This window comes from Macaca mulatta, chromosome 7 (genome assembly GCF_049350105.2).
Source record: "Macaca mulatta isolate MMU2019108-1 chromosome 7, T2T-MMU8v2.0, whole genome shotgun sequence".
Taxonomy (NCBI): Eukaryota; Metazoa; Chordata; class Mammalia; order Primates; family Cercopithecidae; genus Macaca; species Macaca mulatta.
Genome location: NC_133412.1, coordinates 170,104,304 through 170,128,214, shown reverse-complemented (window position 1 = coordinate 170,128,214; position 23,911 = coordinate 170,104,304). Strand labels below are relative to the sequence as shown.

Sequence of the window (23,911 nt, the reverse complement as noted above, 5' to 3'; positions counted from 1 at the left end):
ACTGGCAAAATGTGTTGATTGTAATGGTTCCTATTTTTGATAAATAAAGATGTGTTTGAGCCTAGTTATAATGATTTAAAATTCATAGTCCAAAACTGCAATTATTTCTGTACCAAGCTAATTATCAGTGGAACTTCGGAACAATAAAGGCCCTACTCCGCAACAGCCCCAGCACCTTTATATTCTCATGCTACACGGGGTACTGTGATGCACAGACTGACCCACTGACCTAGATATTCTGGTACATCTTACTTTCTTCTTAAGTCATTCATTTTTACTTTAATTGCTCTATTACATACAAGTCTATTATATTTGAGGATTTTAATAAAAGACCTTTCCAGGTCATTTTAGAAGCTGGGTAAAAAATAAATTCATGAGTGACTCAGGAGGAGCCAAAAACACCGCTTTTTTCCCATCTCATCATATCCCTGAGACAAAATGACTCTTTATATTTCAAACTTATTTGGAATTAAGAAGTAATTACATATTTTGGTATAACTGGCCTCCTGCCAAACTACAGTAAGTCAGAGTAAAATCAAACGAAAGATAATCGGTCAACAAAGAACTCCATCACCTCCTTTGCTAAATTACATCAGGAACAATTTGAAAGCAATACATCTAAAGACAATCCTCTTATAAATGAGCCAGCTAATCAGAAGTTGATTAATGCATTTGATTAGTGCTAAGAAATCATCTGAAAAATAAAATACAGAATCTTGAGTTTATAAAGCCGCTTCCCAGTGACACGGAGGGTCCTCATACATTTTCTTCATTTTGATCCCACAAATCCTATGATTGAGACAGAACTGTAAGGATATTCATTAGATATTAAAATTCACTTATGACCAAAACCACTAAACATAAAAAACCTATGGACACTGCCCCGGGTTCCTGTTAGGAACACCCAATCAGTCCCCAGGTTTCACTCAGAGGAGAATTATGCATATCAATAAAAGTATAAAAAAAATTCATGGCTATATGGTGCCTTTATAACATTAAAAAAAAGTAAGTGTCAAAATATAACACAACAAACCATGAGAATATAGAAGTGAACCTCCAGAGATAATGATCCCATAAATTCATAGATTTATCCCTGAAAAACGTTAAGCTAAACTCAAACTGTGATACAATCTTTAGCAGCAATTGTCACACTAGTCATGTTTTCACACCTAAGCTGGAAAGAACTAGGTGAAGACTCACGTTTCTAACTCTGAAAAAGAAAGTGGCTATCTTCAGAGAAGAAAAAATTTCTTCCCAGTCAGAAATTTTTTTACTTGTATTAGAAAAGCGATTAATGTTAGGTTATAAAACGTTTTGGTATAGTGAGTAAAATGCTTAAAATATAGTATCAAATGCACTTTCTCAACTTTTATTCCTTAAAAAAAGAGAAACACTAACTGGAGAGTTAGTTTTCAACTGAGAATGCACAGTGTGGTACATTTGCAAACACAAGCCCAAGATACCTCACTGCTACCACTTTCCCCTACAAGGGAAGGATTCCATGAAGCCTTAGCTGTATTTCTGTTTCTGACTTTTGAGACAGTAGGTGGAAGGATCCATTCCTGGGTCTCAACAGGTCTCCCAGAACCAAAAGTGATGAAGACACTACAGTAACATCCATTCCTACAGAGATTAGAAAACAGAATCACTGTTCTGCCTATCCAAGAGTCAGACCTAGGAGAGGAGCAAGCCAAAAGATGTCAACTTCAAAGACGGGTGACACCTGGCTTCTTGACCCTATGGCCTATGAGAAGAGCTCAAATGAATGCTTCTTTATATAAAGCAAACACTGAAACTCTTCTAAAATTAGAAACTGTGAACTATATAGCTAATACTTTTACATAACACTTAGCATATTTTCAAAATTTGGTAAATAGATTTCTCATTCATTCTATTTAGGGAACAAAATTAATGAGCAAACTTTTACAATTAATTATCTGGATGTTCACTATATAAATAATCTATCAATAGATCTGATAGAACAGCTACTGAACAACATTTTTCCCTATATAGTCTTGGGGCAGGGCTCTATGGGAGAATATTTCCAAATACTCTAAGAGGAAATTAAGGTGACTAAATAAAGTATAACAGAAATGTACTGTGGTCATTTAAAAACTTCATGGAAACATGAAAGAGCTTTTCAGAATCTCAGAGGCAAGAAAATTTTTCCAAACAACACACAAAACACTCAAGCCATAAAGAAAACCGATAAATTTAACAAAATAAAAATAGAAATTCTCCACAGGTTAAAAAAAAAGCCAAACACAAGTTCAAAAGACAAATTAAAATTATCTGCAAAACATATGACTAAAGGCAAATCTTCTTAGTCTTTAAAGAACCCTTTAAATTATAAGACTGAAGCCCAACAGAAAAATGGAAGAAAAGGAAGAGGCACACTCACAGAAAAAGAAAGAAATATGACTTTAAAGAAAAAAACTTCTCCTTAGAAGAATTTTCAAATACATACAAAGTAGAGAAGCGATATAATGAGTGCCCACCGAAACATCAGCTATTTTCAACAACTATCAACAACACATGGCCAATTTGTTTGTTTCTACTAACCCCTTCCAAGATTATTTTAAAGCAAGCCTCAGACAACACATCATTTCATATGTAAATACTTTTAACAGGTACTTTTTAAAAATAAAGCCACTACACATTATTGCCACACCTAACAAAATTAACCGTAATTCCTTAATGTCATCCAATAAGAAGTGTTCAAATTTATCCAATTGTCTCAAAGGATGTCTTCCTACAGTTTACTTTGATTCAGGACCCAAATACTAGTCAATGCATCTGGCTGATATGTCTTTGAGTCTCTTTGAGTGCCACTGTCCTCTTTTTTGTCCTTCCTCTTGTCATCTGTCCTGTAAAATTTCCCATTTTGAATTTTACTGATTGACCCTATACTGTCACTTAATCTGTTCCCTTGTATTTTTTGTTACTGATATTGTTGCTCAAATTACTCTACCTATTATCAATGACCTTCAGCCAAGACCACCATGAATATACCTATAATTAAACAAGACAGGCGTATTACTCATTGCAGTGAGTGAGAACACACACCACAGGGCACCATGGGGCATCTCAGTTAGAAACTGTTAAAATCTATTTCACACTTTGGCCCTCAGTTTGGTAATTTGGGGGACGGTCTTCCCCCAAATTCCCCTCTACATCCAATGTAGAGAAAGGAGGAGTTTCTCTACATTGGATGCTGTGAGGAAGTAGGGTAATTCTGTGGTTATGTATCTCAATAAATCTTACCTAAGGGAGGGGAGCTGAGAATGAAGATAAAACTGTAATGGGTAAAGAAGCAGCAGTCATTCATTTTGGCTAAGTATTTCACAAGTGGCACAGTGGCCTTGGTTTTTGTCTGTGCTTTGCCTCATTTTATCATGATCTCGGAGAAACTTTATTGAAAGTATTCTGTGAGACCGCTCATGTTTAGTAGGAGAACATGGCCTAGCCGTGAGGCTTCTGAACGTCAGGGGCTGCTCATTTTTTTCTTTCCCACTGGACAATGGGCGCCCCTTCAATTTGGCCACTGTTTCCTGATACAACCCTACCAGTCGTGGAGCTTTTCCTTGCTTTCCTAGTACAAAATGTTCCAGGTTCCTTCTGTACATTTTCCTGTCCCAAGCCTATAATCAGCCACTTCTACAAGGGGCCCTATTATTCCCTTTTAGTTGAAAATGGTATTCAGAGACCAAAATCTGGGCTCTAAGATATTATTTCTAGGTTTTTTGAGTGGACAGAGCAACAAGATTTTTTTTTTCTTTCTTTTCAGACAGGGTCTCACTCTGTCACCCAGGCTGAGTGCAATAGCAGAATCACCGCTCACTGCAGCTTCGGCCCTAAGCGATCCTCCCACCTCAACCTTCCAAGCAGCTGGGACTACAGACCAGTGCCACCATGCCCACTAATTTGTTTTATTCTGTTCTTTTTTCTGGTATAGCGAGGTCTGGCTATGTTGCCCAGGTTGGTCTCAAACTCCTGAGCTCAAGTGATCCTCCCACCTCAGCCTCCCAAAGCGTTGGGATTAAGGCACGAACCACTGCACCTGGTTTTTCTCATTTGTTAAAAACCTTGGTTCCTAACAATGTCAACCTAAATATTTAACTGATATATTTTCCTCTTTAACTTTTTTAAATGTATAAAACATTTACATTTCCAAAGCCCAACAATATAAGGTATTTTCAGAGAATCCTAGATTCTATCCCTCCCTCTTTATTATTTTTCCCCTCAAATAACTGGTTTCATTCGTTTTGGGGTTATCCTTCCTGTTTTCTCCTTTTAAATAACAAATAAAATACATTTATCTGCATCCCTCATTTCAGATAAGAGACAGATGAGAGAGAGAATATTATACAGCTCGTTCTTCACCATGATTTCTTTCACTAACAATATATCCTGGAAATCAATAACAAATAGACTCAGCTTCATTCATTAATAAAATGCAAATTAAAATTACAATGAGAATTAATCTACAATTAAAATGACTTTTTAGTTATCATATTAGTCAAATTCAAAAAACAAGAAAATGCACTGGGTTGGTAAGAGTATGAGGAAAAAGGCGTAACAATTTGGCATTACCAAAATTTTAAATGCGTACTCCCTTTTGCTCACAAAGTGCACTTCCAGTAATTTATCATGTAGGTGTACTCACATACTGTCAAATATACATGGACAGTTACTGCAGCATTATATACAATAAAAGACTAGAAAGATCCTTAATTACCATCAAGAGGGGACTTTTAGGTTAGACCGCAATTACTTTTGCACCAACATAATATTAAATGAAGCATGGCATACACACAGAATGGAATATTATGTAGTTTTAAAAATAAGGTAGATCTACATACATTGGCATGGAATATTCACCAAGACATATCATTAAGTGAAAAATACAAGGAAAGAACTTTGTATTAGAACATTCCTATTTATATAAAAGGACCATTATATATATGCTGCATATACGCTTGAATATGTATGACCACACCCCTGGGAGCTGTGCAACAATGTATCCCCAAGCGTGTACATACAGCACATTACTAGAAGGCTATATAATCAATTAGTAGCAGAGGATGCCTTAAGGGTGTGAAGCTTAATTTTCATTCTTGGCTCTTTTATACCGTTTAAATTTATTGTTGTGTACATGTATTAATTTTTCAATTGAGGTATTTTTTAAGAATTCTTCATGAATAACAAAAAGAACTTTAGTAAATAAAATGCCAAGTAATTCTTTCCAATATTAGTCTGGAATTTACCAGTGCTTCTAAAGCATCAGGATCAACACAGTCAGCCCTATCAACTGCCACAAGTTAAAACACTGCAATTGACTACATAGAAAAATAACTCTCAATACCGTAATCTGCAGACAGGATCATACCTTCATGTTTTAAAGATAAAGATAGGTTAAACAGCAATAGTCTCTAGTCTTTAACGTACTACAGTCTCTAAAAGACAACTAACTGAAAATGAATATTGACATCAAGTTCTTACATTAATATGATCACTTATTTTTGCTCAATTAATCCTAAATGAGTAATCCATACCACGAAGAATCAATTAACCATTAACTAGAATTTATAGCTCTTATGTATAAATGAACTAATATATTACAATTAATACCATCAATATTCAAGCATCTATGTGGCAAGCTATATGCTGGGTAATTTAAACACATCATCTCTAATTCTTACGATAACCATAAAACAAAGGTGTAATGATATTGACTGTATCATTACATAAGGAAACCAAGGATAAGGGAAATTAAATAATTTGTCCATGGCCTTACAACCAGTAAGTTGCAAGGAAAGTGTAATTTTTGTAAAAATGCCTTTTTGCTAATTAAAAGAGAGCACATACTGCAGAATAACTCATGTGCAAAACAAGAAGTCTTAAGGGGGAAAAACATTTGCTTTAATGACTAATAACATAGCCATAAATACAAATGCCATGAAAATAGTATAAAAGATCAAACCGAAACATACTTACATCTTACTATAAATACATATCCCATGGCCTAACTCTGTCAAGTGAAAAGAAATATGACTTCCAAAAATCCAAAGGACAAAAGTAATGAAATAAATCACTGATGTAAATAAAACGTCTTCAGAAAAGTTTTGTTTTTTTTAATATACTAACACAAATTCAGTTGAAAAAAACTTGATGTATAAGCCACTGAAGAATATATGAAAAAAGCTAAGAAAATAATACATATATAATAATGGTGCACTTAATGAGACTATCTTCTAGATTCTAGTCCAAAACCCTGAAGATTCTAAAGTCTGTTTCTTCTGTAATCTCAGGGTTTGAATGATGGCATTTGTGTTATCATTTCTTACTAAATGACCCAAACAAAATCAACTACTCAAGAATCTAATTCTGCCTATATGCAAAAGAAAGTAAGGTAAAAATCCCAGTCAGCACCGAGCACTGTTAAGAGCACTGGACTGACTATACATCCTTGTACACAACTCACAGCAATTGTGATACTGTATAACCATTAGTTGTGTATATGTCAATCTCTTGTGACACAGTTTGTGAGGATCTCCAAATCAGGGACCCTGTCTTACCATGGTATCCCTTCATTCTGACATATCTGCCACATGATGTGAAACCAACTGATAGTTCTTAAGAATGGGCTGAATTAAAGTCATGGTCCAGGTCTACCTGTTGGGAACTTAAGACCTTGAGACCTAACTTCTCCAGGTTTTTCTTTTCCCTTACCTGTAAAATGAAAGGCTTGGATTAAAGTCAAAGCCAGGCATTTTACCCCCTGGTTTGTAGGGAAAAGAGCAGAGTTCAGTTTATTAATATAACCAGTATGAACCACAAATGATCTATTCCAATAACCAGTAGATGTACATTTTCCAGTCTAAGGTAATCCACATGTATGTATGCTGCTAATGGAACCTGTTGCCAAGAAAATGTAAAAGGGCTTGAAAACCCTCTTAACCATCCTGCTTAATACAGAAGGAAGAGTCTCTGAACAAAATGGAAGAAAAAGAAAAAACATTTTGAGTTAAAAGTAAATCACAGTGAACATTAAAAGGTTAATGAACTCAAAAAGACAACTAAGTCAATTTAAAAATGGGTAAAGGATTTGGTCAGACATTTCTCCAAAACAGATAAACAAATGGCCAACAAGCAAACAAAAAGATGTGCAACATCATTAGCTGTTAGGGAAATGAAAGTCAAGACCACAACGAGATACCACTTCCTACCCACTAGGACGATATAAACAAAAAGACAGTAACAAGTTTTGGTAGGATCTAGAGATCTGAATCCTTACATATTGTTACTAAGAACATAAAACAGTACAGCCACTTTGGGAAAGTTTGGTAGTCCCTAAAAAACTTAAAGAATTACCTAGGCAAACTTAAGATAAATGAAAACACATATTCACACAACTTGTACATAAATGTCCATAGCAGCACTATTCATAACAGTCAAAGAGTAAAAGCAACCCCAAAGTCCTTCAACTGATGAATGGATAAATCAAATTTGGTACATCTACACAACGGAATATTATCCAGCAATAAAAAGAAATAAAGTATTAACACACGTACAACAGGGATGAACCCTGAACATATGTTAAGAAACCAGTCACAAAAGACTACATATTGTATGATTCCAATTATGTAAAATTTCCAGAATTGATCAATTTATAGACAAAACGATTCGTGGTTTCTTAGGAATCGAGTAGGGAATGGAGAATGACTGTTAATGAGTAGGGGGTTCTTTTAGCACTGATGAAAGCATTCTAAAATTAGATTATGGTGATGGTTACAGTCCTGTGCATACACTAAAAACTACTGAATTATACCTTTTAATGAATGAATTGTATGGTACGTAAATTACATCTCACTAAAGCTGTTTGATTTTTAAAAAGGGGGTTAATGAGAGGAACAATGTGATAGCAAGGATAACAAAGAATAGCTACAATTGATTATAGCATTCTGTGGAAACCAAACTAGATCTTTTCAAAGAAGGGTTAAAAACACCTCAAAGCAGGCCACTAAGAACACAAAGAAACCAGCAAATGATAGATTTTCTGTTCTGTCATCCAGGGTAGTTCCTGACTCACTTTTCTTAGAGACACAAACATATTACATAAACCTGATATAGTAATTTGGAATGTATGCCACTTTCCAAGATGGAAGACAGAATTTGCCAAGACTACAACTCACTGATCTTGAATGACTTCTGCTGATTCATGAAACTCTATGCTGTGTATGTGATTCTTAAAAGTTCAAGTACGAAACTGAAGGGACAAGTAAGATGAATAGTATGTGCAGATGACTTTCAAAAATGGAATTTGATCCTTTCTGTAGGAGATAGCTAATTTTTTTTTAAATGGAATTGGTGCCCTGTACCATGACTTACTAAAGAAAGCATGATGAGCTCCTGGCAAGGGACAGAGTATACTATACTAGTAAGATCAGAGGCTGGGCACGGTGGCTCACGCCTGTAATCCCAGCACTTTGGGAGGCCAAGGTGTGTGGATCACATGAGGTCAGGAGTTCAAGACCAGCCTGGCCAACATGATGAGACCCCATCTCTACTAAAAATACAAAAAATTAGTTGGGCGTGGTGACATGCGCCTGTAATCCCAGCTACTTGGGAGGCTGAGGTGGGAGAACTGCTTGAACCCAGGAGGCAGAGGTTGCAGTGAGCTGAGATAGCGCCACTGCACTCCAGCCTGGGCAACAGAGTGAGACTCCATCTCAAAAAAAATAAAAACTAAAATCAGAAGAACAGGTTATCTTGGACTTGCCTATCTGATCAACAAAACTATCTTTCATCAGCAGCTAAGCTCTAGACGGCATATTCGAACTGGGGACAACATAAAGCTGGGAGATGTTATTAATATTTTAGATAACAGAATCCAGATATAAAAAGATTCTAACAAGCCTCAATACAACTACAACAGTAGGCAGAGATCTAGCAAACCATAGTTAGAATGAAAATCAGAAAACATTCCATTCAAATCCTTCATTTCACAAATGAAGCTGAGTCAAGAGGGATTTAAGAATATGCCCAAGTGCAGAAGGCTCATTAAAGATAATCTAAGGTGGAGAATAGTGGAATCCTAACTCCCAGGCTCGTGCCCACCAGACCCAATGCCACCGGCTACTACTTGTATAGATTACCATATGAAAAAAGAAAAAGAAGCCTTGATCCCTACCTCACAACACACAAACAAATTCCTGGGGACTTTGACCTAAATCTGAAAGGCAAAATACTAAAGCTTCCAGAAGATAACACAAGAAAATAGCTTCATCGCCCTGGAGTAGCAAAAACTTCTTAAACACAAAAAAACACTACCCATAAAGGAAAAGACGGATACACTGGAATTGATTAAAATTTAGAATTCCAGTTCATCAAAAACACATTACGAGAGTGAAATGACAAGCCATAAGACAGGAAGATATTTTTATAATTCACATATTCGACAAAGGATTCAAATCCAGATACCTTATAAACTCCACATTTCAATAAGAAAAAAGACAATCCAATCTGTTTAAAATGGACAAAAGACTTGAAGAGGAACTTTATAACAGAGGGTATCCAAATGGCCAACAAGCATATGAAGAAGTACTCAAATTATCAGTCATTAGAGAAATGCCCATGAAAACCACACTGAGATCTTCTATACAGCCACTAGTGATTAATTTTTTGTAATATTTAACTGACAATATCAAGGGAAGCAAGGCTGCAGAGTAACTGGAACTTTCATATGTTGGTAAAAGTATAAATAGGTACGACAAGGATGAAAAACAGTTTGGCAGTGTCTATTAAAATCAGACACGTGGTTGGGTGCAGTGGTTTAGGCCTGTAACCCCAGCACTTAGGGAGGCCAAAGTAGGTGGATCACTTGAGGTCAGGAGTTGGAGACCAGTCTGGCCAACATGGAGAAACCCCATCTCTACTAAAAGTACAAAAATGAGCCAGGCCTGGTGGCAGGCACCTGTAATTCCAGCTATTCGTGAGACTGAGGCAGGAGAATCACTTGAACCTGGGAGGCAGAGGCTGCAGTGAGCCAAGATCACACCACTGCACTCCAGCCTGGGTGACAAAGTGAGACTTCATTTCAGAAAAAGAAAAAGAAATAAAGCTAGATGCATATACATTTTGACCAGGAATTCTACTCCTACATATATACCCAACCAAAATGAATATACAAGTATGCCAAAGGATACATACATATACATATGTATATGATTATAGCAACGTTCATAATTGCCTCAAAACAGAAACTACTCAAATACCTAAAATAGAATGAATAAATGAATTTTGCTATGTAATGTGTGGTAGTTTTAAAAAATGACCACAAATTCTTTGACACACCTCTCATAAAGATATGAGGTCTATGTCCCCTCCCCTTCAATCCAGGCAGGCTGTGTCTTTGTCAACCAATAGAATATGGTGGAGGTGAGATTATATGACTTCTGAAGATAAGCTACTCTCAGGAAGCTTCCTCTGGACACACAGCCAACATGCTGTGAAAATCCAAAACCTCCTGACCCCACATGTAGGTTTGGTCAATAGTATCAGATGATCCTAGCCTTCTAGACTTTCTAGTCAAGGTACATACACGTGAGTGGAGAAGCCTCTAAATGATTCTAGACCCCAACCATTGTAGGGCAGTGATAAGCCATAACCACCAAATTCCCAATCCACAGAATCCATGAGCATAATAAAATGGTTGTTATTTTATACCACTAAGTTTGGAGTGGTGTGTTATGCAATAACCAATAATCAAAACTAGTGTATTATGTAGGGATGGATAACCACAACTATAGAGCTATTTTTAAATATAACAAACTATATGCAACAACATGAATGAATCTCAGACACAACATTGAGTAAAAGAAGTCAGGCAAAAAAAAAAAAAAAAGTCCAGAGGGCATTATTCCATTTACATATGATTTCAAAACCAGGTAAAACTATAGTTATGTAAGTCAGAATCGTGGTTACCTTGGGTGGGAGTAACTACTGTCTGCAAGATATCCCCACATAATCTGGGCTTCTGGGGTGCTAGAAAATGAATACCTTGATCTGGGTAGTGGTGATTACAGGGTGTTCACTTTGTAAAACTTTAAAAATCATTGAGCTTCATGCTTGTGCACCTTTTTGTTACACTTCAAAAAAATTTTTTTAATCAGTGGAACTTGGTAACCCAAAGAGGCAAGGGTATGAGGGAGAAATAAAGGATGACTTCCAAGTCTCGAGGAATGACTGACCAGGCAGTTACGCAAACTGAACAATTAAACAAAAACAGGGCAGAAAGCAGGGACCATGTCCCATTTATTTTTTATTCAAGTATCTACCACAGTACCTAACACAGAGTCACTCCAGCATTACAAGACACTCCTACTATTTTCATCCTAACTTTTTGAACACCACTTCTTGGTCTCCTTTCTTACTTCCTTTCTGCCCGGCTGCCTCTTAATATTGGTATTACCCAGGTTTCCATACTCAATCTCTTTTCAATCACACACACACACACACACACACACACAGAGAGAGAGAGAGAGAGAGAGAGATGGATGGAGGGAGAGAGAGCGGGAGGGAGCGAGAGAGGGGGAGGGTGGGGGGGAGGGGGAGAGAGAGAGAGAGAGAGAGATGGATGGAGGGAGAGAGAGCGGGAGGGAGAGAGGGGGAGGGTGGGGGGGGGAGAGAGAGAGAGAGAGAGATAGAGAGAGAGAGAGAGAAATGACTTCTTTCTCTTGTATTTCCAGTCTCAGTGCATAGCATCATCACATACATGTTCTTTTAGGCTAGAAGCTTCCAATTAAACCAAGAATTAGGATTGCAAAATATCTTTAAAAGTTGCAGTTAGCTAAATTCAATAAAATTTAATGAGACAAACATAAGCTCCCATGGTTGGACCCCAAAACTAATGCATACAAACAGGATGAAAAGACATAGCTCAGACAGATGCAGGGATTTTATTCAACTTTATGTTCAATGTATGATGTGGTCACAAAATGATATAGCCAATATTAATAAAAATATAGTATGTAGAAGGAAGGTGATATCTTCCCTTAACCCACAGAAGAAAAGTGTTATATCTAGAACAAGAGATACAACTCTATTTCTCATGTATCAAGCCATGTCTGGAGCACAGAACTCAATTCAAAGCACTACAGTTTAAAATGAAATTTCTTTAAAAAGAGGAAAGCCACCAATGTGGTAAACTGACATGAAACCATGCCATGTAAGGAATAGCTAATGAACTGGAGATGTTTCAAATCAAAAAGACTGAGAATACTTGATGACTATTTTCACATATTTGAAAGGATGTGACGTGGAAGAGGGATTCAGCCTGTTCTACATTTCTCCAAAAGGCAGAAGTGAGTAGAAGAAACAAGTAGACTTCCACTCAGTGTAAGAAAGAACCTTCTAACGGTCAGTACTTTAATAAAAATAGGATAGGCTGTCTCTAGAGCAGTGGTTCTCAACCAGAGATGATTCTGTCTCTGTAGCCAGAGATGCTACTAAACATCCCACAGTGCAGAGAACAAACAATGACCCATGTAAAATGTCAATAGTCCCATAGATGAGAAATTCTACCCTAGAGCTACGTAGTGAGTTCTCTGTCATTGGAAGCATTTCATCATAGACCAGACCATGTGATGATGTCACAAGAATGGTGGGCCAGAAATGGTGGCTTGTCATTCCAGCTACTCAGGAGGAGGATCATTTGCACCCAGGAAATCAAGGTGGCAGTGAGCTATGATCACACCACTGCACTCCAGCCTGGTTGACAGAGCGAGGAAGGAAGGAAGGAAGGAAGGAAGGAGGGAGGGAGGGAGGGAGGGAGGGAAGGAAGGAAGGAGGGAGGGAGGGAGGGAAGGAAGGAAGGAGGGAGGGAGGGAAGGAGGGAAGGAAGGAAGGAGAATGATGGGAAGTGAGAGTGAATTGAAAAAAGTTTTGTTTCAGATACCTCTCCAGAGAAAAACATCTTCAGGTATATCAAAGTGAAAATGATGATGATGACAAACATTTATTGAACACTTACTGTGGGCCAGACATTACACCAAATGACTCATGTATACATTTTGCAGTTAATTCTCTCAACAACTCTAAGTATTACTTTACCTTGATTTGATGCTAAATTGAATTGCTCGAATGTCACACAGCAGTCAATATTTGAACTAGATCTACCTGATCCAATTTTATATGTCACTGTCCAAAGCATAAACATCAAATGACTTTCAAAGCTTTCAAACTCTGGAAAAGAAATGAGCAAGCACATACTCCACAAGTATCAGTATAATGTCTGAACAGGTTTGTACTCACTGTAAACCTAGCTGGCTAGGAGAAAGAGGAAAGGATTATTTGAAGTAGTCCTGTGATGAAGAAGAGAACAATTATCCTGATTGTCCCCAATTGCCTACTTCTGTAAGAGCCAAGAAGCTCTTATATACCCATGGAAGCTGGGATTAATGATGACATCCCTTTATCCACAGGCGTGAAAGCTCAGGATGGACAGACGTTTGAACATCCCCGACTGGGAATCCTGCCCTTAACAAATACACTAGATGCAGATACATGGTTTCTTGGCTGCCTATACTCACGCCCATCTGTCAGGATGGCAGTATGCCTGCTCACATGTTGGTCAAACTGTCACTAGGGCATAGGTGCCAAGCAATGATAGTTTTAAATGGGCAGCTTGCACAGCACTGTAAGAGCTTGCTCTTCTGCAGAAAAAAAAAAAAATCTCGGTGATAATACTGAAGGGCTGCAATCACAAGTGAAATATTCTTGGTCAATCTCAACATTTCAGTGGAAAAAAAGATCTAGACAAGTAGAAAAGAATCAGACTAAGGAAGTTAAATCAAACACAAAAGGTACTTTAAAAACATTTGAGTTGTTGCATGAAAGCTTTTAATATTGCCCTTCTTTCATTAACATGTGTCAATGGTAACCTCTTATACTGTAAAATCCTTGGCCCAACAAGTCAGCAATGATTTTTTTCTTAATGGGATGATACATTTTTCCATGTTCTAAATAGGAACAGAAAGGCATTGATTTCTAGTAGTTCGACACTATACAGGTTCTATTTGTTGACTGATTATTTTTTAAATGACTTAAGTCCAATCTACAGCCATGATAATCTTTTAAATGCACAAAAGAAAGCAGAAACCAAATGAGATCCCCACAGATAAATGGTGGGGGAGGGGAAGGGTATAATTTGCCTGGAGAAACCAAGAACTGAAGTAGGCACTAACAAAATGGAAAGTGAGTACTTTCGCTCATGAATTTAACAGGACTCAAGGGCCAAAACACAGATATCTTTCACATCCCCCCGACTATAAGTAAAATGTTCCTATACTACATCTAGGTTTCTAGTGTATCCTTTGATATCTCACATGAAATACATAATGTCCTTACTGTCTGGAAATTGTTCCCTAAGACCAAAACCTTAAAGCTGCAATTTGAGCCACTTGTTCTTATACAGTCCTCAGGATTTTGAAGAACAGCTGGTCATCATCATTTTCTGTATAGTTCTTCACATACAAGCATCAGGACATACTGATCTAATAACCCCTGAGTCTCCTCTTTGCCATGATAAATAAATATGATCCCAATAACTTTTCCTCATTGGACCGATTTATGAACTCTTTATGTTTTTATCATTTCAGTTGCTCAACTCTTGGACTCTTTTCAGGCCTGGTAAGAAATGTCACCCACATCAACAATAAGCCAATGAAAACTACTCTTTTTCCCACATGTATAACTTAATAACAGTAGCATAAATATGAAACAGTTTGGAAGTCCTGCAGACTTCTCCAACTCCATCACTGAGGACAGTAGCAAACTTTGAAATCTACCACTGCCTTCTACAAAATACTAGGAATTTATAACATTCTGAAATAACACCACTTTTTTAGCTTTCTGGCAGATATTTGTATTACAAAGTAGTAAGTCAAAGGTCATGATTATATCCCGTTCTTCCTACCAACGTACCACTGCCAAAAATCGTCCTAAAACAACTTCTCTTTAATACAATTTCTATCATACCATTTTCCTGCTTAAGAATATACAGCACCTTCCTAATGGCCAATGAAACTGACTACAAATGCTTCAATCTAGCCAGTTTATATACTCTTTCTTTTTCATGAACCAATGATTCTTCCTTTACTTCTCTACTTCCCTTCACTTGCATAACTCCCCAAAACGGCCAGTTCTTACTTATTTTCTCTAGAACAGATCTTTGCCCATGTTATTCTCTAAAATGTTTTCCCACTTTTTCCAGACTCCAGCCATGTTATGCCTTCAATAAACCTGTATTTATTCATACTTAATTGCTCATTCATTTCTTCCAGTCTTTGTTTTCATATCTAATTTACAGTATATGGCCAAGTGATTTTTGATTTTTAAAACTTATTCAATGGAGAAAGGGTAGGCTTTTCAACAAATGGTTTTGGAACAACTGGACATCCATAGACAAAAAGGAAAAGAAAAATGTACCAAGATCTAAATCTCACATCCTGTGCAAAAATGAAACCAAAAAGGATCTAAATGTAAGACATATACGGGTAAAACACTTAGAAGAAAAAATGAGAACATCCTCCTGACCTAGAGTTAGGCAGAGAGTTCTAAGAAAGGCACTAAAAACACGATCCATATATTGAGAAGTTGGACTTTATCAAAATTTAAAACTTTTTAGATGCTAAAGACACTAGAAGAAAATGAAAAGACAAGCCAGAGACCGAGAGAATATATTTACAAATCATATACTTGGCAAAGGATTTGTATACACAACATATAGAGTGCTCTAAAATCAATAACAAACCAATCACAAAACAGGTAAAAGATTTGAACAGACAAATCACCAAAAAAAAAAAAAAAAATGAATGGCAAATAAGCACATGAAATCATCAGCCATTAGGATGAAAATTAAAGCCATGAGGAGATACCAGTACACACAAAAAATATCACCAATACCAAATGGTAGTTAGGATGTGGAGAAACTCTCTCTCAAATACAGCAGCCCCCGCTTCATCTGTGAGGGATACATTCCAAAGCCCTCAGTGGATACCTTAAACGATGGAGAGTATGGAGAGTATCAAATCCTACATAAATATGCTTTTTCCTATATATACATTAGATATACATACGATAAAGTTTAATTTACAAACTAGAGGCAGTTAAGAGATTGACAACAATACTTAAAGTAATTATAACAATAGGCCAGCAGCCGGGCACGGTGGCTCACTCCTGCAATCCTAGCACTTTGGGAGGCCGAGGCAGGCGGATCACCCAAGGTCAGGAGTTCGAGACTAGCCTGGCCAACATGGTGAAACCCTGTCTCTCCTAAAAATACAAAAATTAGCCGGGCATGGCAGCAGGCGCCTGTGATCCCAGTTACTAGGAAGGCTGAGGCAAGAGAATCGCTTGAGCCTGGGAGGCGGAGGTTGCAGTGAGCTGAGATTACACCATTGCACTCCAGCCTGGGGGACAAGATCAAGACTTGTCTCAAAAAAAAAAAAAAAAAAAATGCCAGCATCACTAGTCTTGCACTTCAGGTCATTACTAAGTAAAATAAGAGATTCTTGAACACAAGCACCAAGATACCAGACAGTCAATCTGATAACCAAGAGTGACTGACTAGCTGGTGGGTGGTGTATACAGTGTGGATACGATGGACAAAGGGATGATTCACATCCCACCTGGGACAGAATAAGAGGGCTCAAGATTTCATCATTATATGACCCAACAGTTGCACTTCTCGGCATTTATTCTAGAACAATTAAAACTTACAGTCACACACAAACCTGTACATTAATGTTCATAGCAGCTTTATCTGTAATCACCAAAAACCAGAAACAACCCACATGGCCTTCCATGGGTAAATGGTTAAACGTGATACAGTCAAAAAAATGGACAAGCACTGTACAATTATCAAAAGCAGGAAAGTGACACTAATACAATATTCATCATTGAACTACTTATTGAAATGTCAACTTTTACATTCTTTTGTGTGTCTAATTCTAGGACATTGTGTCATGTGTACAGATTCATGTAACCATCACCACAAACAAGACACTGAACTGTTGTATCATCTCAAAGAAAGTCAGCCCTAACCCCAGCAAAACTGGTCTGTTCTCCATTTCTGTAATTCTGTCATTTTGAGCATGCTATATAAATGGAATCATACAACCTCTGAGACTGGCTTTTTTCACTCAATACAATGCCCTTAAACTCCATCCAAGTTGTCGCATGTACCAACAGTTTGTTTCTTTTTTTGATGGTGGTGTTCTACTGCAAGACTATCACATTTTACTTAACCATTCACCCACTGAAGGACATGTGAGTTGTTTCTGCTTTTTGGCTACTATAAACAAGGCTGCTACGAGCATTCATGTACAGGTTTTTTTGTGAATGTAAGTTTTCATTTCTCTAGGATAAAGGCTCAGGAGTGCAACTGCTGGATTGTGTGTCAAGTGTATGTTTAACTTTTCGAGAAATTGCCAAACTAATTTCCAGCAATCATTTTAGATTCCTACCAGCAACATATGAAAGATAAATTTTACAATCAGCATTTCTAAAGTATTTTCTGCAAGTCTGAAAAAACAAGATTAAACTTCTTAAATGTTACAATCTGAACTTATTTTTAAAAAATGAATCTTAGAACTTTTTTCCTGATTCCCAAATAACAGATTTGTTTTATTACCTCTAAGAAAAAAATGTATACAGCTGACCCTTGAAAAACATGAGTGTGAACTGTGCAGGTCCACTTATACAGATTTTCTTCTGCCTCTGCCATTCCAAGACAGTAAGACCAACTTCTCCTCTTGTTCTTCCTCCTGAACTTACTCAACACCAAGACAATGACGATGAAGACCTTTAAGATGGCCCACTTCCGCTTCATCAACCAGAAATATATTTTCTCTTTCTTAGGGTTTTCTTAATAACATTTTCTTTTCTCTAGCTTATTGTATTGTAAGAATATAGCATATAGTATCTATAACATACAAATATGTGTTAATCAATTGTTTATGCTATTGATAGGGCTTCTGGTCAACAGGCTGAGTGGTTATGCTTTTGAGGAGTCAAAGCTTATACCTGGATTTTCAACTGCGTGGGGGTCAGCACTTCCAAGCCCTGAGTTGTTCAAGGGTACACTGTAATTACATATAATCTCTATGTTGATAGCTGTTGCCAAATTATATAGTAAACTGCAATAAAGTGTGAAAAAAGCAACTCTAAAGACTACAGTAGAAACAGTAAACATTTCTTTCCCTATGTTTTCCAGACACAATCTATAAAGACTTAAGGTCTAACAGTTCTAACACTTAATATTGTGAAATGCAATCAGAATGCATTAATACTTAGTGTCATCAAATGATGACTTTTCTTTAGCTGTTACTTGATAAACAGTTTAAGAAAAGCAATTAACCTGAAATAAAGCTATGGTTATCTCAGCTATGTCTAAAGTCATGGTTTGTTTTAGATACAAATGACAATTAGATAATGCAATCTCTTTTGCATTCTTAAAGCAAGTATCGAAGTCTAGAGCAGACATATCTGCCGACATACAAACAGTCAGACAGACGGTCCTCAAAAAGAAAAGAAAATACACAGAAAGAAATTATAAGGTCCTCGAAACAGTAGAATGGGGCTGCTGGTGTTCCTAATGACTTTCAGTTCTCATGTTTAGTCCCCTAGAGGACCAACTATATTGTTCCTGATACTGAGCTCCACAAGACATGTGTCCTTCCATTATCAATATAGTATTTGCTTTAAAAGTGTATGACAGAACATTCCCAAATCTCAAATTACCTTGCAATTTAATTATTACTTCGTCTAGTATATCTTCCCATTTAATGAATAAGACTTACCAATAAACATTTTAGTATACAAGTTTAATATTCATCTTCAATATTTGCCAGTGTGAACAGTATCTACCTTAATTTTCAAATCCTAGAGCACTGGTTCCCATCCTATGGGCAAGAGACCCATAGAGAGAGAGGAGTAACTGCAAAGAATCATCAAAATCCTGTACTTACCTAAAGACTAAATAAACATGATTCACAAACATATATTTTTCCAAGCTGACAAAGATGCTGTAGCTAATAAAATTCTTAATAAATTTCCCGAAGAATGTTGGTAAAAGTAGAGCAGTTTCTTCTCATTAGTATTTATTGATGAATACTAAAAATCTAACTCCTAATATGGGAGAAGGGCCCCTGCTTATACCTCTCTAGATTTTCTAGAGAGCTTTTCTTTTTCAAAGTGTTGCCCATATGTCACTCAGAACAAGAATAGTAGGATGTGCTTGAATTTGAGTGCAAAGATTTAAGACAACATTGGGAGAGATGGAGCAGGAGTAATTGGGAAAGTGCATGAAATTACTTCAAAATAGCAACTTCGGAATGCTGGATGCTTAAATATCATTCAAGCACCAAAGGGAAAAAAATTCAAAGGACACAGCCCTCTGCATCTTTATAATGGCAATGAGAAATAGATTCACAGGAATTTTGATCAAAGGAGCCAAACTTATCCTACAGTAAAATTACATCTTGGTTACAACACCTACCTAAATGTTTTATTAGGGTTCTATCACCCTTTTAAATTAATCTTGCACCTTTATTAAACATTTTCTACATTTTAACATTAATAGTACAGTTTTTCAAATGTGCTCTACACATTTATTGGATTATTCTGTGCTGGATGCTAGATAAAGTTTAAAAAAAAAAAACAAAACAGACACACATTAATTTAAAACAAAGAAAACTTGCTTTGGCAAAACACTACAATAGCAAGAACAGACTTTGCACCTAGCACAATTCCTTGCAAATAGGGGGCACGTGATCTCTGGTGAATAAATGAGTCCATTTCTTCTCCGAAAAATAACCCTGGCAAGCATGTAAAATATCCTACCAGTCTGAAAAATATTCTCCAGTCCTATTCAGTTACCAATCCATTCTCAGAACCCATCAAGAGCAATTTTCATGAAAGCCTCACTCACACGCACAAAGAGGGAGCATTTAATTCCCATTAGGCTCACTGCCTGATCTATGGAGATATAAGCATTTGCACATTTGCATAAATTCAGGAGACATCCTTCATTTGATATAAGGTAAATCTTAAAGCTTCGCTTCATTTCCAAATAAGTTTTATTTTTCAAATCAAAAATATTTTTAAAGTTTTATTTTTCAAATCATAATCCTAATCATAGTACATTATATCTTATTAGGGATGCTTTTAAGAAAAAAAAATATAGCTGTCAAAATTAAAATCTTGTTTTTTCATTTCTAGACATCTGGGACATTTCACTTATATATTTATTATTATTTCACATTAGTTCTCAAAGTTAAAAAAAAAAAAAAAGCTGGCCTATTTCCTTTAAGAAATTTAATTTTAGGGTCTGTCAACATTTTGAATGCATTACTGTTATTTTTAAAATATACACTTGCATACTGGAATAAAACTTAGCATAAGCTTTCCATATAACCATTTCCTGGGCACTTACTAACTTACTATATGCCAGGCTCTATGCTTAACACATTACTCCATTATCTCATTTGTTTAACAAATATCCTCTCATAATTTTTGCAGCACTGAGCATAACAAGAAGCCATTGCACTATAAAGCTGGTATTTGTACTAGATACCAGAACTAAATTGACAGTAACGCCTAACACAAGTTTATTGTTATTAAATTCAAGTTGTGTTACTGTATTAACACAGAATCTGATCAGCAATGTTGAGATGTAGAGAATACCATCTGTGGTAGCATCAACAGAGAAAGCTATTATTAAGTGACTAAGTTATATTCCTTTCTATAGGTAACAGATGAACATAATAATATCCACCCAGAAATGTAATTCCAATCACTACATGCCATTTTGAAGAACATAAACGTAACCTACATAAAGACTATATAAAGAACCCTTGCTTCCTTCTGAAAATGCTTCAAAATTCTAGATTAAATTCTCCCCCAAAGTATCATGCTCAGCATGTCATAAAGAAAGGTGCCTTTATTGCGAACTCTTGAAAATAAATGCTGCCCTACATTTTTTTTACTCTTTTGAATTTCAGATTCAACAGATGGGCAATTCCAATTTAAAAAAAAAAAAAGAAAAGAAAAGAAAAGAAAAACACACACACAGTAATTAATGAGGTTCTTCAACAGTTCCCTAAAACATCCTCCCAATAGCAAAACTGGTGTTTCCAAGTTGTTCCAAGAAAGGGACACAGAAGAGGGAAGGCAAGAGCCTATACAAAGGAAAACAAAAATGGGTGACTTGAAAGAAAGGACATCAGAAAAATGGGTGGCCTCAACAGGAACCTGTAGTGTCTGACTCCGCTGCTGTCTGTCGAATTTAATTCAATCACCTAAGAGTTTTGAGACGAGAACCAAAATACTATTTCGGTGGCAGGAAAAACTATGCGTTGCCCTTGAAAGGAGCTGCAACAGTAAAGGATGCCACCCTGCCAGGTAGGGACAGAACAGAGGAGGAACTGTCAAACGGGATACGAAAGTCCTTTGCAAAACCCACAAGCGGCTCTAACTGCCTTGCACCAGACAGACCCTCAAGTACAAGACCACGGGGCCTCCCCGCGACGTGACAGGGAAATAACGGGCGGCCTCGCGGTCCCCAGGCCTGGCTGCTATCCTCAGGGGTCAGCCTCTCTCTTCCCTCTCAGGTTTCAAGTCAAAGGTCACATCCTCTGAGATGACCTTCCGGATCACCTAACCTAAAGAGCCTCGCGCCCATTCCTCTAGCCCGCAACTGCCTGTCCCGTTTCTAAGAAAGCATGTCCGTATCCGCAAAGCATCGCAGCTGCGTGTGTTGTTTCCCTAGTAGACAGCGAGCTCCGCGGGGCAGGGGCCCCGCCTGACAGACCCAGCTTCCCGGCGACGCCCGAGGCGGCGTTTGCGAGCTCGGCCGCGACACCACGCGCGTCCAGAACGTGGAGCTCAGATGGGGGCCGGCCTGGCCAGTCCAGGAATCCCCGGGATCGCCAGCGGGGCCTGAGCGAGACAAGCAAAGAGTGAACGCCCGCGCAGGCGGAAGCCACGCGGCGGAGCGCGGTCCCGCGGGGCAGCCAGGGCTGACGGCGCCTTCCGCACCCCGGCGGACCCACAGACCGCCCGGAAGGCCCAGTGCCGGCCCAGCCCCCGGCCGCCCTCCTCCGCGCCCCCAGCTAGGCGCGCGAGTCCTCGAGCAGTGTCGCCTGCGGCCTCCCTACCCTAAGTCGCAGAGCCGTCACCTTCCGCCCAGTACGAACTTCCCGCCGCTTTCGCCGACTCGCAACTCGGCAGCGGCGCCGGCCCCTTGGCACCCTGCAGTATGGAGCCTTCCCATTGGCTCGGAGGCGACGGGAGGGGCGGGACGAGCGGGAACGCGGCGGGGCGGGACGGAGGCTACGCTAGCCCCGCGCCTCCCCGGGAATGCCGGGAGCTGTGGTCCAGCGCTCCCAAGGCATCCTGGGAGTTGGAGTCTCTTAGCGGCAAAGGGAGATCCCCGTCCTTCTGCTCCCTAGCATTCTAGGAAATATGGTTTACAGCCCTGTTCTTAGTAGCTTGATTTATTGTGTTGGCAGAGAGTTGGATGTAAAATAAGTTTCCTGTTTCTGTTAGGATTAAATGAAATAATCTATAGACAGTACTTTAAACTTAGTTGGTGCTCAATAAATAGCAGATAGTATTAGTATTATTCTGCCCAATCATTGACATGTGTCTAAATCCTACTGTTTTTCGAAGCCTATTTCAAAGCCTATCTCAATGTCTACCTAATCCTCTGCAGTGTTTCACCTGTAATCAACGTATGCCACAGTTTGCATTGTGTTTATTATACTCAGCTAAGTCTCCATCATCCATGAGACTGAAAGCTTATTGGGCACTGGGTCACTGTTCTAGGTCAAAATCACTGAAGTCACAGGCAGAGGGAGATTAACAATGAAGCCAATGAAGCGTAAGCTTCAGGACCTCACTTGCGCAGGTCCTTCAATGAGTTTACATAGCTTTTTGCTTTTTATTTGTCAATTTTACTTTTCTTTTTTTTTTTTTCTTAAGATAGAATCTCACTTTGTCACCCAGGCTGCAGTGCTTTGGCGCAATCTCCGTTCACTGCAGCCGCGACCCCCTGGGCTCAAGCAATCCTCCCACCTCAACCCCCCAAGTAGCTGGGATTACAGGCACAGGCCACCACTCCTGGCTAATTTTTGTATTTTTTGTAGACACAGGGTTTGACCATGTTGCCCAGGCTGGTCTTGCCCTCCTGAGCTCAAGCAATCCACCCCACCTCGGCCTCCCAAAGCACTAGAGTTACAGGCATGAGCCGCCACACCCAGCTGATTTTTCTTAAAGTAGATCCTCCAAAATTACGTGAACTTCAGTCCCTACAAAACCTGAAATCACTCTGTCCATTAGACAGTTCAGTATAGTGCCTGATGTCTTACATTTTCCCCTCCAGATACCCTCATCTGCGTATGCTCCAAATACTTCTCCTGCCTGCCCTCTGCCCCGGGAGGCTGACCTCTACAAATTGCTTCACGCTCCCAGGGCTCCCTGGGCTCCCTGGGCTCCCTGGCTTTAGGGTGTGCTCAGTGGAGAACCCCACAGAAGACTGGAGGAAAAAGAAAGGTCGGTTAGAGTAGGTTAGGCCCCTGGATCCTTACTGGCAAGGTCACCTCCAGTTGGCAGGTCCCTCAGCTGAAGGTCACTGCTCCCTGGCCCTCCCTCCAGTTTGCGGTAATAGCCCTTCCTTTGTGCCTCAGGTCTGGAAGTGATAACATCACGGCTGCTGCTGACCCACAAGTTACTGCTCCCTCTGTCGTGGTTCCTACCCCCAACACCATTGTAAATAGTCTCATTGCAAATAACCTTCCTCAGATTATCCTATTTTGAATTATGTCATCTGCTTCCTGTTGAGTCCCTA

The 23,911-nt window shown here is 38.5% G+C and overlaps 1 protein-coding gene across 6 annotated transcripts in view; it reads right to left on the bottom strand.

The window, feature by feature from the left end:
- VRK1 (VRK serine/threonine kinase 1) overlaps window positions 1-22,323 on the bottom strand; it is an 85,516-nt gene extending 63,193 nt beyond the window's left edge. For 2 of the 6 annotated variants that reach the window (XM_015144442.3, XM_077938010.1), the window contains exon 1: window positions 22,221-22,323. The gene's annotated coding sequence lies outside the window, so the exon portion shown is untranslated. 6 annotated transcript variants of the gene reach the window in all.
- Between the last annotated feature and the right edge of the window lie 1,588 nt (window positions 22,324-23,911).